This window comes from Petromyzon marinus, unplaced genomic scaffold (assembly GCF_048934315.1).
Source record: "Petromyzon marinus isolate PM22_M1 ecotype Great Lakes invasive population unplaced genomic scaffold, UKy_Petmar_22M1.pri1.0 PM_Scaffold_219, whole genome shotgun sequence".
NCBI classification, from domain to species: domain Eukaryota; kingdom Metazoa; phylum Chordata; class Hyperoartia; order Petromyzontiformes; family Petromyzontidae; genus Petromyzon; species Petromyzon marinus.
In genome coordinates this window covers 78585-92464 of record NW_027423190.1, presented here as the reverse complement: position 1 = coordinate 92464, position 13880 = coordinate 78585, and the positions used below count along the sequence as shown (strand labels likewise).

Sequence of the window (13880 nt, the reverse complement as noted above, 5' to 3'; positions counted from 1 at the left end):
GGTTGGTGGTGGTGGTGGTTGTGGTGGTTGTGGTGGTTGTGATGTCACAGTCGTGCTGATGATGTCATCCCAGGGTTCGACGCTCGGCCCGCTGTGACCTTCGACCCCCGGAGTTCAGCACTGCCTCCAGGTAACCTTTGACCTGTGACCTCCGCCTTCAACTGTGACCCCCCCTTTACTGAGGTCAATAGGTCACCCCCCCCCCCCCTCTCTCCCCTCTAAGGTCGTGACCCCAGGTCGGTGACTTTGAACCCAGCTCCTCCAATACAGCAACAGAGTTCAACAGCTTCTGAAGAGCAGGAAAAGGTGAGGACCACTCACTCACCACTCACTCACCACTCACTCACCACTCACTCACCAATTACTCACCACTCACTCACTCAGTCACTCACCACTCACTCACCACTCACTCACCAATTACTCACCACTCACTCATACACTCACTCACTCACCACTTACTCACTCCTACACTCATTCACTCAGTCACTCACTCATACACTCACTCACTCATACACTCACTCACTCACTCACCACTTACTCACCACTTACTCACCACTCACTCATACACTCACTCACTCATACACTCACTCACTCACCACTCACCACTTACTCACCACTTACTCACCACTTACTCACCACTTACTCACACACTCATACACTCACTCACTCACTCATACACTCACTCATACACTCACTCACTCACTCATACACTCACTCACTCACTCACCACTTACTCACCACTCTCACCACTCACTCATACACTCACTCACTCACTCACCACTTACTCATACACTCACTCACTCATACACTCACTCACCACTCACTCACTCACTCATACACTCACTCATACACTCACTCATACACTCACTCACACACTCATACACTCACCACTCACTCATACACTCACTCACTCACCACTCACTCACCACTCACTCACCACTCACTCACCACTCTCTCACACACCACTCACCACTCTCACTCACCACTTACTCACCACTTACTCACCACTTACTCACTCATACACTCACTCACTTATACACTCACTCACTCACTCAGCCACTCACTCATACACTCACTCACACACTCACTCATTCACTCACTCACCACTCACTCACCACTCACTCATACACTCACTCACTAACACACTCACTCACTCATACTCACTCATTCATACACTCACTCACCACTCACTCACCACTTACTCACCACTCACTCACTCATACACTCACTCACTAACACACTCACTTATACACTCACTCACACACTCACTCACTCATACACTCACTCACTCATACACTCACTCACTCATACACTCACTCATACACTCACTCACTCATACACTCACTCACTCACCACTCACTCACCACTCACTCACCACTCACTCACCACTCACTCACCACACACTCACTACTCACACACCACTCACTCACCACTTACTCACCACTCACTCACTCACCACTCACTCACACACTCACCACTCACTCACTCAGCCACTCACTCACCACACACTCACCACTCACTCACCACTTACTCACCACTCACTCACTCAGCCACTCACTTACTCACTCACCACTCACCACTCACTCACCACTCACTCACCACTCACTCACACACACACATACACACACACATAGACACAACAACAACCGCCGTTCGCCACTAAGTGGCGGTGACATCACCACGACGCTTGTGCCAGGCTATGTGCACCTTGAGGCCACGTTAATTGTCGAACGCCCGCTGGCAGGAGGTCACGGGGCAGACCCAGCAGGTGCCACGGGTCGACTGACTGAGATGACTGGCTGATGCACCACCTGTGCCCCCTACTGTGCCAACCTGCTGTGCTTTAGCCACCCGGCGCTCCGCTCGCTGTTCTGAGCGTCGCTCCTCCGCCCTCCGTTGTTGTTGGAGGGCGACTGCCTCCAACTGCCCAGTAGCGTCCTTCACGAGCCTCCTCCACAGAGGCCGATCTTGACACCGCTGGTACCAGTCATCGGCAAGTCCACTCAGCTCCACGTCCTCCTGTACCACATCACTCCATCTCTTCTCTAGCCCGTGCCGCGCCCGTTTAGCCCCCTCGATCCGGCCGAACAAAAGCTGTTTCGGCATGCGGTGGCTGGGCATGCGGGCTACATGACCCAGCCATCACAGCCTTGCCTGCCGGAGGAGCTCACCGATGGGACCTTGCCCAGATCTTTCAAGGATTTGTGAGCTCCTCACACAATCCAGCCTGGTTAAACCCAGGATGGATCGTAGGCAGGCCAGCCTAAATGTTTCTAACCGGCCAAGATGTTCTATTAGGGGGGTCCACGTTTCGCAAGCGTAGAGAAGGGAGGGAATGACCGTGGCCGAGAAGACCTGAAGCTTAGTGCGGAGCGACAGACCAGGTAGCTTCCACACAGCGTTACGCAACCGATGAAAAGATATTGCCGCTCGACTGATTCGGAGTGAGACCTCTGCTGTTAAACCGGAGCCGGTCATAAGCACACTGCCCAGGTATGGGAAACTCTCCACTCTCTCCACAACTGCCCCATCACCGATTGGGAGTTGTGGGGGTGGAGTGTCCGATGGTACAAAATACCCAGGCAGGTGCTTAGTTTTGGTGGGGCTGATGGTAAGGCCCCACCTCTTAGTGGCACGCTCCAGTCTCAGCAGCAGCGTCTCCAACTCCTCCTCTGACTGAGCAGCTATTACCAAGTCATCAGCATACATAACGTGGTTGAGCAATAGGGAGCCATCCCTTGACCGCACCCGGGCATCGATCAGCCTCCCATTATATCTGTACCATATGGAGATTCCCCCGGTACAGCTATTGAAGGCTTCACGAACTACGTGGTCAAAATAGATGTTAAATAATGTGGGAGCCAGAGGACATCCCTGTCGCACCCCAAGGTGTACAGGGAATGGCTCTGACTCCCGGCCACGTGGTTTTACGTTGATGGTTGTTGTTGTTGGTGGTTGTTGTTGATGGTTATTGTTGTTGGTGGTTGTTGTTGTTGATGATGGTTATTGTTGTTGATTGTTGTTGATGGTTGTTGTTGTTGATGGTTGTTGATGGTTGTTGTTGATGGTTGTTGTTGATGGTTGTTGATGGTTATTGTTGTTGGTGGTTGTTGTTGTTGATGATGGTTATTGTTGTTGTTGGTTGTTGATGATGGTTATTGTTGTTGTTGATGGTTGTTGTTGTGGTGGTGGTGCAGGCTGCGTTGATCATGCAGGTGATGGTTGTTGATGGTTGTTGTTGATGATGGTGGTTGTTGTTGTTGGTTGTTGATGATGGTTGTTGATGGTTGTTGTTGTTGATGATGGTTATTGTTGTTGTTGTTGATGGTTGTTGTTGATGGTTGTTGTTGTTGTTGATGGTTGTTGATGATGGTTATTGTTGTTGTTGATGGTTGTTGATGATGGTTATTGTTGTTGTTGATGGTTGTTGTTGTTGTGGTGGTGCAGGCTGCGTTGATCATGCAGGTGATGGTTGTTGTTGATGGTTGTTGTTGGTGGTGGTTGTTGTTGATGGTTATTGTTGTTGGTGGTTGTTGATGGTTGTTGTTTATGGTTGTTGATGATGGTTATTGTTGTTGTTGGTGGTTGTTGTTGATGGTTGTGGTGGTAGTGGTGGTAGTGGTGGTGCAGGCTGCGTTGATCATGCAGGTGATGGTTGTTGATGGTTGTTGCTGATGATGGTTATTGTTGTTGTTGGTTGTTGATGATGGTTATTATTGTTGCTGATGATGGTTATTGTTGTTGTTGGTGGTTGTTGATGGTTATTGTTGTTGTTGGTTGATGATGGTTGTTGTTGTTGTTGTTGGTTGATGATGGTTGTTGTTGTTGTTGTTGGTTGTTGATGATGGTTATTGTTGTTGTTGGTTGTTGATGATGGTTATTGTTGTTGTTGGTTGTTGATGATGGTTATTGTTGTTGTTGGTTGTTGATGATGGTTATTGTTGTTGTTGGTTGTTGATGATGGTTATTGTTGTTGTTGATGGTTGATGATGGTTATTGTTGTTGTTGGTGGTTGATGATGGTTATTGTTGTTGTTGATGGTTGATGATGGTTATTGTTGTTGTTGGTTGTTGATGATGGTTATTGTTGTTGTTGGTTGTTGATGATGGTTATTGTTGTTGTTGGTTGTTGATGATGGTTATTGTTGTTGTTGGTTGTTGATGATGGTTATTGTTGATGGTTGTTGCTGATGATGGTTATTGTTGTTGTTGGTTGTTGATGATGGTTATTGTTGTTGTTGGTTGTTGATGATGGTTATTGTTGTTGATGATGGTTATTGTTGTTGTTGATGGTTGTTGATGATGGTTATTGTTGTTGTTGATGGTTGTTGTTGTTGTGGTGGTGCAGGCTGCATTGATCATGCAGGTGATGGTTGTTGATGGTTGTTGTTGATGATGGTTATTGTTGTTGTTGGTTGTTGATGGTTTTTGTTGATGATGGTTGTTGTTGGTTGTTGATGATGGTTATTGTTGTTGTTGATGGTTGCTGATGATGGTTATTGTTGTTGTTGATGGTTGTTGTTGTGGTGGTGCAGGCTGCGTTGATCATGCAAGTGATGGTTGTTGTTGGTTGTTGATGATGGTTATTGTTGTTGTTGGTTGTTGATGATGGTTATTGTTGTTGTTGGTTGTTGATGATGGTTATTGTTGGTTGTTGATGATGGTTGTTGTTGTTGTTGATGGTTGTTGATGATGGTTATTGTTGTTGATGATGGTTGTTGTTGTTGTTGATGGTTGTTGTTATTGTTGTTGATGATGGTTGTTGTTGTTGTTGTGGTGGTGCAGGCTGCGTTGATCATGCAGGTGCTCCAGCTCACTCCGGAGCAGATAGCGCTGCTACCTCCCGTCCAGCGGCACAGCATCCTGCTGTTGCAGCAACAACTCAACAACCACAACAACTAGACCACCACCACTAAACCACCACTACCACTCAACAACCACAACAACTAGACCACTAAATCACTCAACATCCACTCAACAACCACAACAACTAGACCACTAAACCACCACCACCACCACTCAACAACCACAACAACCACAACAACTACACCACAACCACAACAACCACAACAACTAGACCACAACAACTACACCACAACCACTCAACAACCACAACAACTAGACCACAACAACTACACCACAACCACTCAACAACCACAACAACTAGACCACAACAACTACACCACACCACTCAACAACCACAACAACTAGACCACCACCACTAAACCACCACCACTCAACAACCACAACAACTAGACCACAACAACTACACCACAACCACTCAACAACCACAACAACTAGACCACAACCACTCAACAACCACAACACCTAGACCACAACCACTCAACAACCACAACAACTAGACCACAACCACTCAACAACCACAACAACCACAACAACTAGACCACAACAACTACACCACAACCACTCAACAACCACAACAACTAGACCACCACCACTCAACAACCACAACAACTACACCACAACCACCACCACTCAACAACCACAACAACTACACCACAACCACTCAACAACCACAACAACCACAACAACTAGCCCACAACAACTACACCACAACCACTCAACAACCACAACAACCACAACAACTAGCCCACAACAACTACACCACAACCACTCAACAACAACCACAACAACCACAACAACTAGACCACCACTACCACTCAACAACCACAACAACTAGACCACCACCACCACTAAACCACCACCACCACTCAACAACCACAACAACTAGACCACTAAATCACTCAACATCCACTCAACAACCACTCAACAACCACAACAACTAGACCACTAAACCACCACCACCACTCAACAACCACAACAACCACAACAACTACACCACAACCACAACAACCACAACAACTAGACCACAACAACTACACCACAACCACTCAACAACCACAACAACTAGACCACAACAACTACACCACAACCACTCAACAACCACAACAACTAGACCACAACAACTACACCACACCACTCAACAACCACAACAACTAGACCACCACCACTAAACCACCACCACTCAACAACCACAACAACTAGACCACAACAACTACACCACAACCACTCAACAACCACAACAACTAGACCACAACCACTCAACAACCACAACACCTAGACCACAACCACTCAACAACCACAACAACTAGACCACAACCACTCAACAACCACAACAACCACAACAACTAGACCACAACAACTACACCACAACCACTCAACAACCACAACTACCACAACAACTACACCACCACTCAACAACCACAACAACTACACCACAACCACCACCACTCAACAACCACAACAACTACACCACAACCACTCAACAACCACAACAACCACAACAACTAGCCCACAACAACTACACCACAACCACTCAACAACCACAACAACCACAACAACTAGCCCACAACAACTACACCACAACCACTCAACAACAACCACAACAACCACAACAACTAGACCACCACTACCACTCAACAACCACAACAACTAGACCACCACCACCACTAAACCACCACCACCACTCAACAACCACAACAACTAGACCACTAAATCACTCAACATCCACTCAACAACCACTCAACAACCACAACAACTAGACCACTAAACCACCACCACCACTCAACAACCACAACAACCACAACAACTACACCACAACCACAACAACCACAACAACTAGACCACAACAACTACACCACAACCACTCAACAACCACAACAACTAGACCACAACAACTACACCACAACCACTCAACAACCACAACAACTAGACCACAACAACTACACCACACCACTCAACAACCACAACAACTAGACCACCACCACTAAACCACCACTCAACAACCACAACAACTAGACCACAACAACTACACCACAACCACTCAACAACCACAACAACTAGACCACAACCACTCAACAACCACAACACCTAGACCACAACCACTCAACAACCACAACAACTAGACCACAACCACTCAACAACCACAACAACCACAACAACTAGACCACAACAACTACACCACAACCACTCAACAACCACAACTACCACAACAACTAGACCACCACCACTCAACAACCACAACAACTACACCACAACCACCACCACTCAACAACCACAACAACTACACCACAACCACTCAACAACCACAACAACCACAACAACTAGCCCACAACAACTACACCACAACCACTCAACAACCACAACAACCACAACAACTAGCCCACAACAACTACACCACAACCACTCAACAACCACAACAACCACAACAACCACAACAACTAGACCACCACTACCACTCAACCACAACAACTAGACCACAACCAGCACCACTAAACCACCACTCAACAACCACAACAACTAGACCACAACAACTACACCACAACCACTCAACAACCACAACAACCACAACAACTACACCACAACAACTACACCACAACCACTCAACAACCACAACAACCACAACAACTAGACCACAACCACTTAACCACCACCACTCAACAACCACAACAACTACACCACAACCACTCAACAACCACAACAACTAGACCACAACAACTACACCACAACCACTCAACAACCACAACATCCACAACAAACTAGACCACAACAACTACACCACAACCACTCAACAACCACAACAACTAGACCACCACCACTCAACAACCACAACAACTACAACAACTAGACCACAACAACTACACCACAACCACTCAACAACTCAACAACCACAACAACTAGACCACAACAACTACACCACAACCACTCAACAACTCAACAACCACAACAACTAGACCACAACAACTACACCACAACCACTCAACAACTCAACAACCACAACAACTAGACCACAACAACTACACCACAACCACTCAACAACTCAACAACCACAACAACTAGACCACAACAACTACACCACAACCACTCAACAACTCAACAACCACAACAACTAGACCACTAAACCACCACCACTAAACCACCACTACCACTCAACAACCACCACCACTAAACCACCACCACTCAACAACCACAACAACTAGACCACAACCACTCAACAACCACAACAACTAGACCACAACCACTCAAAAACCACAACAACTAGACCACAACAACTAGACCACAACCACAACAACTAGACCACAACAACTACACCACAACCACTCAACAACCACAACAACTAGACCACAACCACTCAACAACCACAACAACCACAACAACTAGACCACAACAACTACACCACAACCACTCAACAACCACAACAACTAGACCACAACCACTCAACAACCACAACAACCACAACAACTAGACCACAACTACACCACAACCACTCAACAACCACAACAACTAGACCACAACAACTCAACAACCACAACAACCACAACAACTAGACCACAACAACTACACCACAACCACTCAACAACCACAACAACCACAACAACTAGACCACCACCACCACTAAACCACCACCACTCAACAACCACAACAACTAGACCACAACCACTCAACAACCACAACAACCAGACCACAACAACTACACCACAACCACTCAACAACCACTCAACAACCACTCAACAACCACAACAACTAGACCACCACCACTAGACCACAACAACTACACCACCACGCAACAACCACAACAACTAGACCACCACCATCACTCAACAACCACAACAACCACAACAACCACAACAACTACACCACAACCACCACCACTCAACAACCACAACAACCACAGCAACTACACCACAACCACCACCACCACTCAACAACCACAACAACTACACCACCACCACTCAACAACAACCACAACACCTAGACCACCACCACCACTCAACAACAACTACACCACCACTCAACAACCACAACAACTAGACCACCACCACTCAACAACCACAACCACTCAACAACCACAACAACTACACCACAACCACCACCACTCAACAACCACAACAACTACACCACCACCACTCAACAACCACAACGACCACAACAACTAGACCACCACCACAACCACTCAACAACCACAACAACTCAACAACCACAACAACTACACCACAACCACCACCACTCAACAACCACAACAACTAAACTACAACCACCTCCTCCTGCACCTAGCCTGGCACAGCAGTCAGCCCACGGCAGCTGCAGGGTCTGTCACGTGACCTCATGCACCTAGCCTGGTACAGCAGTACAACCCATGGCACCTGCTGGGTCTGTCACGTGACCACCTCCTCATGCACCTAGCCTGGTACAGGCGCCGTGATGACGCTCACCGCCACTTAGTGTCGAATGGGGCGTTGTTGTTGTTGTGGTCGTGGTTGTTGTTGTTTGTTGTGGTGGTGGTGGTTGTGGTGGTGGTGGTTCTGGTGGTGGTTGTTGTGGTTGTTCTGGTGGTGGTTCTGATGGTGGTTGTGGTTGTGGTGGTGGTTCTGGTGGTGGTTGTTGTGGTGGTTCTGGTGGTGGTTGTTGTGGTGGTTGTGCTGCTGGTGGTGGTGGTTGTGGTGGTGGTTCTGGTGGTGGTTGTGGTGGTTCTGGTGGTTGTTGTGGTGGTGGTTGTGGTGGTGGTGTTTGTGGTGGTGGTGTCACTGTCGGCAACATTAAAGTTGAGCATCTGCCCAATTCCCGTGTCGTGGTGATGGTGGTGATGTGGTGAGTGGTGAGTGGTGATGTGGTGATGGTGGTGAGTGGTGGTGGTGGTGATGGTGATGTGGTATGTGGTGAGTGGTGATGTGGTGATGTGGTGAGTGATGGTGGTGAGTGGTGATGTGGTGATGGTGGTGAGTGGTGATGTGGTGAGTGATGTGGTGAGTGGTGATGGTGGTGAGTGGTGATGGTGGTGAGTGGTGGTGGTGGTGAGTGGTGGTGAGTGGTGGTGAGTGGTGGTGGTGTGGTGAGTGGTGGTGAGTGGTGATGTGGTGAGTGGTGATGTGGTGAGTGGTGATGTGGTGATGGTGGTGAGTGGTGGTGAGTGGTGAGTGGTGGTGAGTGGTGATGTAGTGAGTGGTGATGTGGTGATGTGAGTGGTGATGGTGGTGGTGATCTGGTGAGTGGTGATGTGGTGAGTGGTGATGGTGGTGAGTGGTGATGGTGGTGAGTGGTGATGTGGTGATATGGTGAGTGGTGAGTGGTGATGTGGTGAGTGGTGATGTGGTGAGTGGTGATGGTGGTGAGTGGTGGTGGTGGTGATGTGAGTGGTGATGTGGTGGTGAGTGGTGATGTGGTGAGTGGTGATGGTGGTGATGGTGGTGAGTGGTGATGGTGGTGATGTGGTGAGTGGTGATGGTGGTGATGTGGTGATGTGGTGAGTGGTGGGTGGTGATGTGGTGATGGTGGTGAGTGGTGATGGTGGTGAGTGGTGATGTGGTGAGTGGTGATGGTGGTGAGTGGTGATGTGGTGAGTGGTGAGTGGTGATGTGGTGAGTGGTGATGTGATGGTGGTGAGTGGTGATGTGGTGAGTGGTGATGGTGAGTGGTGATGGTGGTGGTGAGTGGTGATGTGGTGAGTGGTGATGTGGTGAGTGGTGATGGTGAGTGGTGATGGTGGTGGTGAGTGGTGATGTGGTGAGTGGTGAGTGGTGATGTGGTGATGTGGTGAGTGGTGGTGAGTGGTGATGAGTGGTGGTGGTGGTGAGTGCTGGTGGTGATGTGGTGGTGAGTGGTGATGTGGTGAGTGGTGGTGAGTGGTGATGTGATGGTGGTGAGTGGTGATGGTGAGTGGTGATGGTGGTGGTGAGTGGTGATGTGGTGAGTGGTGATGTGGTGAGTGGTGATGTGGTGAGTGGTGATGTGGTGAGTGGTGATGTGGTGGTGGTGGTGAGTGGTGATGTGGTGAGTGGTGATGTGGTGAGTGGTGATGTGGTGGTGGTGGTGGTGAGTGGTGATGTGGTGAGTGGTGGTGTGGTGAGTGGTGAGTGGTTAGCGCACTGGGCCAACCACACATACACCCAAGATATATTCCTGCTCACGGCCAACACAACTCACCACCCACTCACCCACCCACTCACCACTCACCCACCCACCCACCCCCCCACTCACCCCTCCACCCACCCCCCCACTCACCCACTCACCCACCTACTCACCCACCCACTCACCCACTCAACCCCCCACTAACTCACCCACTCACTCACCCACCTACTCACCCACCCACCCCCCCACTCACCCACCCACTCACCACTCGTTCACCCACCCACTCACCCCCCCACTCACTCACCCCCCCACTCACCCCCCCACCCACCCCCCCCCCCTCCACACTCACTCACCCACCCCCCCACTCACCCACTCACCCCCCCCACTCACCCACCCACTCACTCACCCACTCAACCCCCCACTAACTCACCCACTCACTCACCCACCTACTCACCCACCCACCCCCCCACTCACCCACCCACTCACCACTCGTTCACCCACCCACTCACCCACCCCCCCACCCACTCACCCCCCCCTCCACACTCACTCACCCACCCCCCCACTCACCCCCCCACTCACCCCCCCACCCACCCCCCCACTCACCCACCCCCCCACTCACTCACCCACCCCCCCACTCACCCCCCACCCACGTGACGTGCCAGGTGTAGTGACTGGTTGACCTCTGATGGCCAGGGAAGGGTCTCGCGGGTACGGGCGCAGAGCGAACAGCCAATCAGAGAAGGACCCCGATCTGGGGTCAAAGGTCACTTTCGTGACTGCAGTAACTCGTGCGCTTGGTTTTTCCCGTAAAGTCACGGAGATATAACTAAATAAATAAAAAATATGTTTTAAATACTGGTAATAATAAAATTAATTTTAAAAATTGTAAGAAAAAAATGAGAACATAATTTTAATGAGAAATAAATTTTAAAATAAAAGCAACAAAAACCCCCCACGACGTTTCGATCGCAACACAAGCGGCCTTCATCAGGCGATCGAAACGTCGTGGGGGAGAGGGGTTTATTTTGCTCTTATTTTCAAATTTGTCATTTTTAATCTAAATTTTCTTTTACTCAATGGTATATATTCTTTTTAAATATTTTTTTTTATTCTCCGTGACTTTACCGAAAGAACCATAGAATATTAATTACCTGCAATAAACGAAATTCCCCTCATTGCGCAATACACACACGCGCGGGTGACGTCATCACGCTTACCTCTCTGCCCCCCGGGACGCGTGATGACGTCGCCAACGGGGTACTCGCGTGGATGACGTCATACACGATCACTCGAGTACGTGACGTCATTGCCCGCGGAGACTCGCCTTGGGGGACGTCATACACGATCACTCGCGTTGGTGACGTCATCGCACGCGGAGAATCGCGTCGGTGATGACGTCACACGTTCATTCGCGTATTTTGACGGCGCCCGCTGGGATTCGCTTACGTGACGTCACACACGCTCAATCGCATGGGTGACGCAATCCCCGCGTGGTTTTGTTTTTGCAGGGAGGGTTTTAGAAGCTGTCCGAGTGACTCTCTCTGTGTGAGTCTCTGTCTCTGTCTCTCTGTGTGTCTTTGTCTCTCTCTGTGTGTCTCGCTGTCTCTGTGTGTGTCTCTGTGTGTCTCTGTCTCTCTGTGTGTCTCTGTCTCTGTGTGTGTCTCTGTCTCTCTGTGTGTCTCTGTCTCTGTGTGTGTCTCTGTCTCTGTGTGTGTCTCTGTCTCTGTGTGAGTCTCTGTCTCTGTCTCTCTGTATCTCTTTGTCTCTCTCTGTGTGTCTCGCTGTCTCTGTGTGTGTCTCTGTGTGTCTCTGTCTCTCTGTGTGTCTCTGTCTCTGTGTGTGTCTCTGTCTCTCTGTGTGTCTCTGTCTCTGTGTGTGTCTCTGTCTCTGTGTGTGTCTCTGTCTCTGTGTGAGTCTCTGTCTCTGTCTCTCTGTATCTCTTTGTCTCTCTCTGTGTGTCTCGCTGTCTCTGTGTGTGTCTCTGTGTGTCTCTGTCTCTCTGTGTGTCTCTGTCTCTGTGTGTGTCTCTGTCTCTGTGTGTGTCTCTGTGTGTCTCTGTCTCTCTGTGTGTCTCTGTCTCTGTGTGTGTCTCTGTCTCTCTGTGTGTCTCTGTGTGTCTCTGTCTCTCTGTGTGTCTCTGTCTCTGTGTGTGTCTCTGTCTCTTTGTCTCTCTCTGTGTGTCTCTGTCTCTGTGTGTGTCTCTGTCTCTGTGTGTGTCTCTGTGTGTCTCTGTCTCTCTGTGTGTCTCTGTCTCTGTGTGTGTCTCTGTCTCTCTGTGTGTCTCTGTGTGTCTCTGTCTCTCTGTGTGTCTCTGTCTCTGTGTGTGTCTCTGTCTCTTTGTCTCTCTCTGTGTGTCTCTGTCTCTCTCTCTGCCTCTTTGTCTCTCTCTGTGAGTCTCTGTCTCTCTCTGTGTCTCTGTCTGTGTGTCTCTGTCTCTCTCTGTGTCTCTGTCTGTGTGTCTCTGTCTCTCTCTGTGTCTCTGTCTGTGTGTCTCTGTCTCTCTCTGTCTCTGTGTGTGTCTCTGTGTGTGTCTCTCTGTCTCTCTCGGTCTCGGCATTGGTTACTGCTACTACTGCTGCTACTGCTGCTACTACTACTGCTGATACTACTACACTACTACTACTGCTACTACTGCTGCTACTACTACTACTGCTGCTACTACTGCTGCTACTACTGCTACTACTGCTGCTACTGCTGCTACTACTACTGCTGATACTACTACTACTGCTACTACTGCTGCTACTACTACTACTGCTGCTACTACTGCTGCTACTGCTACTACTGCTGCTACTACTGCTACTACCACTACTACACTACTACTGCTACTACTACTACACTACTACTGCTGCTACTACTGCTACTACTACTACACTACTACTACTGCTACTACTGCTACTACTACAACTACTACTACACTACTACTGCTACTACTACTACACTACTACTGCTGCTACT

At 49.0% G+C, this 13880-nt stretch overlaps 2 long non-coding RNA genes across 4 annotated transcripts; one reads left to right on the top strand and one right to left on the bottom strand.

Moving 5' to 3' along the window:
• On the top strand, positions 1–7212 carry LOC116937431 (uncharacterized). Its single transcript, XR_012940425.1, has 4 exons — positions 1–130; positions 224–306; positions 4535–4552; positions 4803–7212. It is a non-coding gene; the product is annotated as an uncharacterized LOC116937431 (long non-coding RNA).
• Positions 6271–9630, bottom strand: LOC142922923 (uncharacterized). Of its 3 annotated transcripts, none has more exons than XR_012940422.1 (2): positions 8387–9630; positions 6271–8346 (listed from the first exon to the last, which is right to left on the bottom strand). It is a non-coding gene; the product is annotated as an uncharacterized LOC142922923 (long non-coding RNA). The 3 variants fall into 3 exon arrangements; XR_012940423.1 differs by having other exon boundaries at positions 6271–8264; XR_012940424.1 differs by having other exon boundaries at positions 6271–8069.
• Between the last annotated feature and the right edge of the window lie 4250 nt (positions 9631–13880).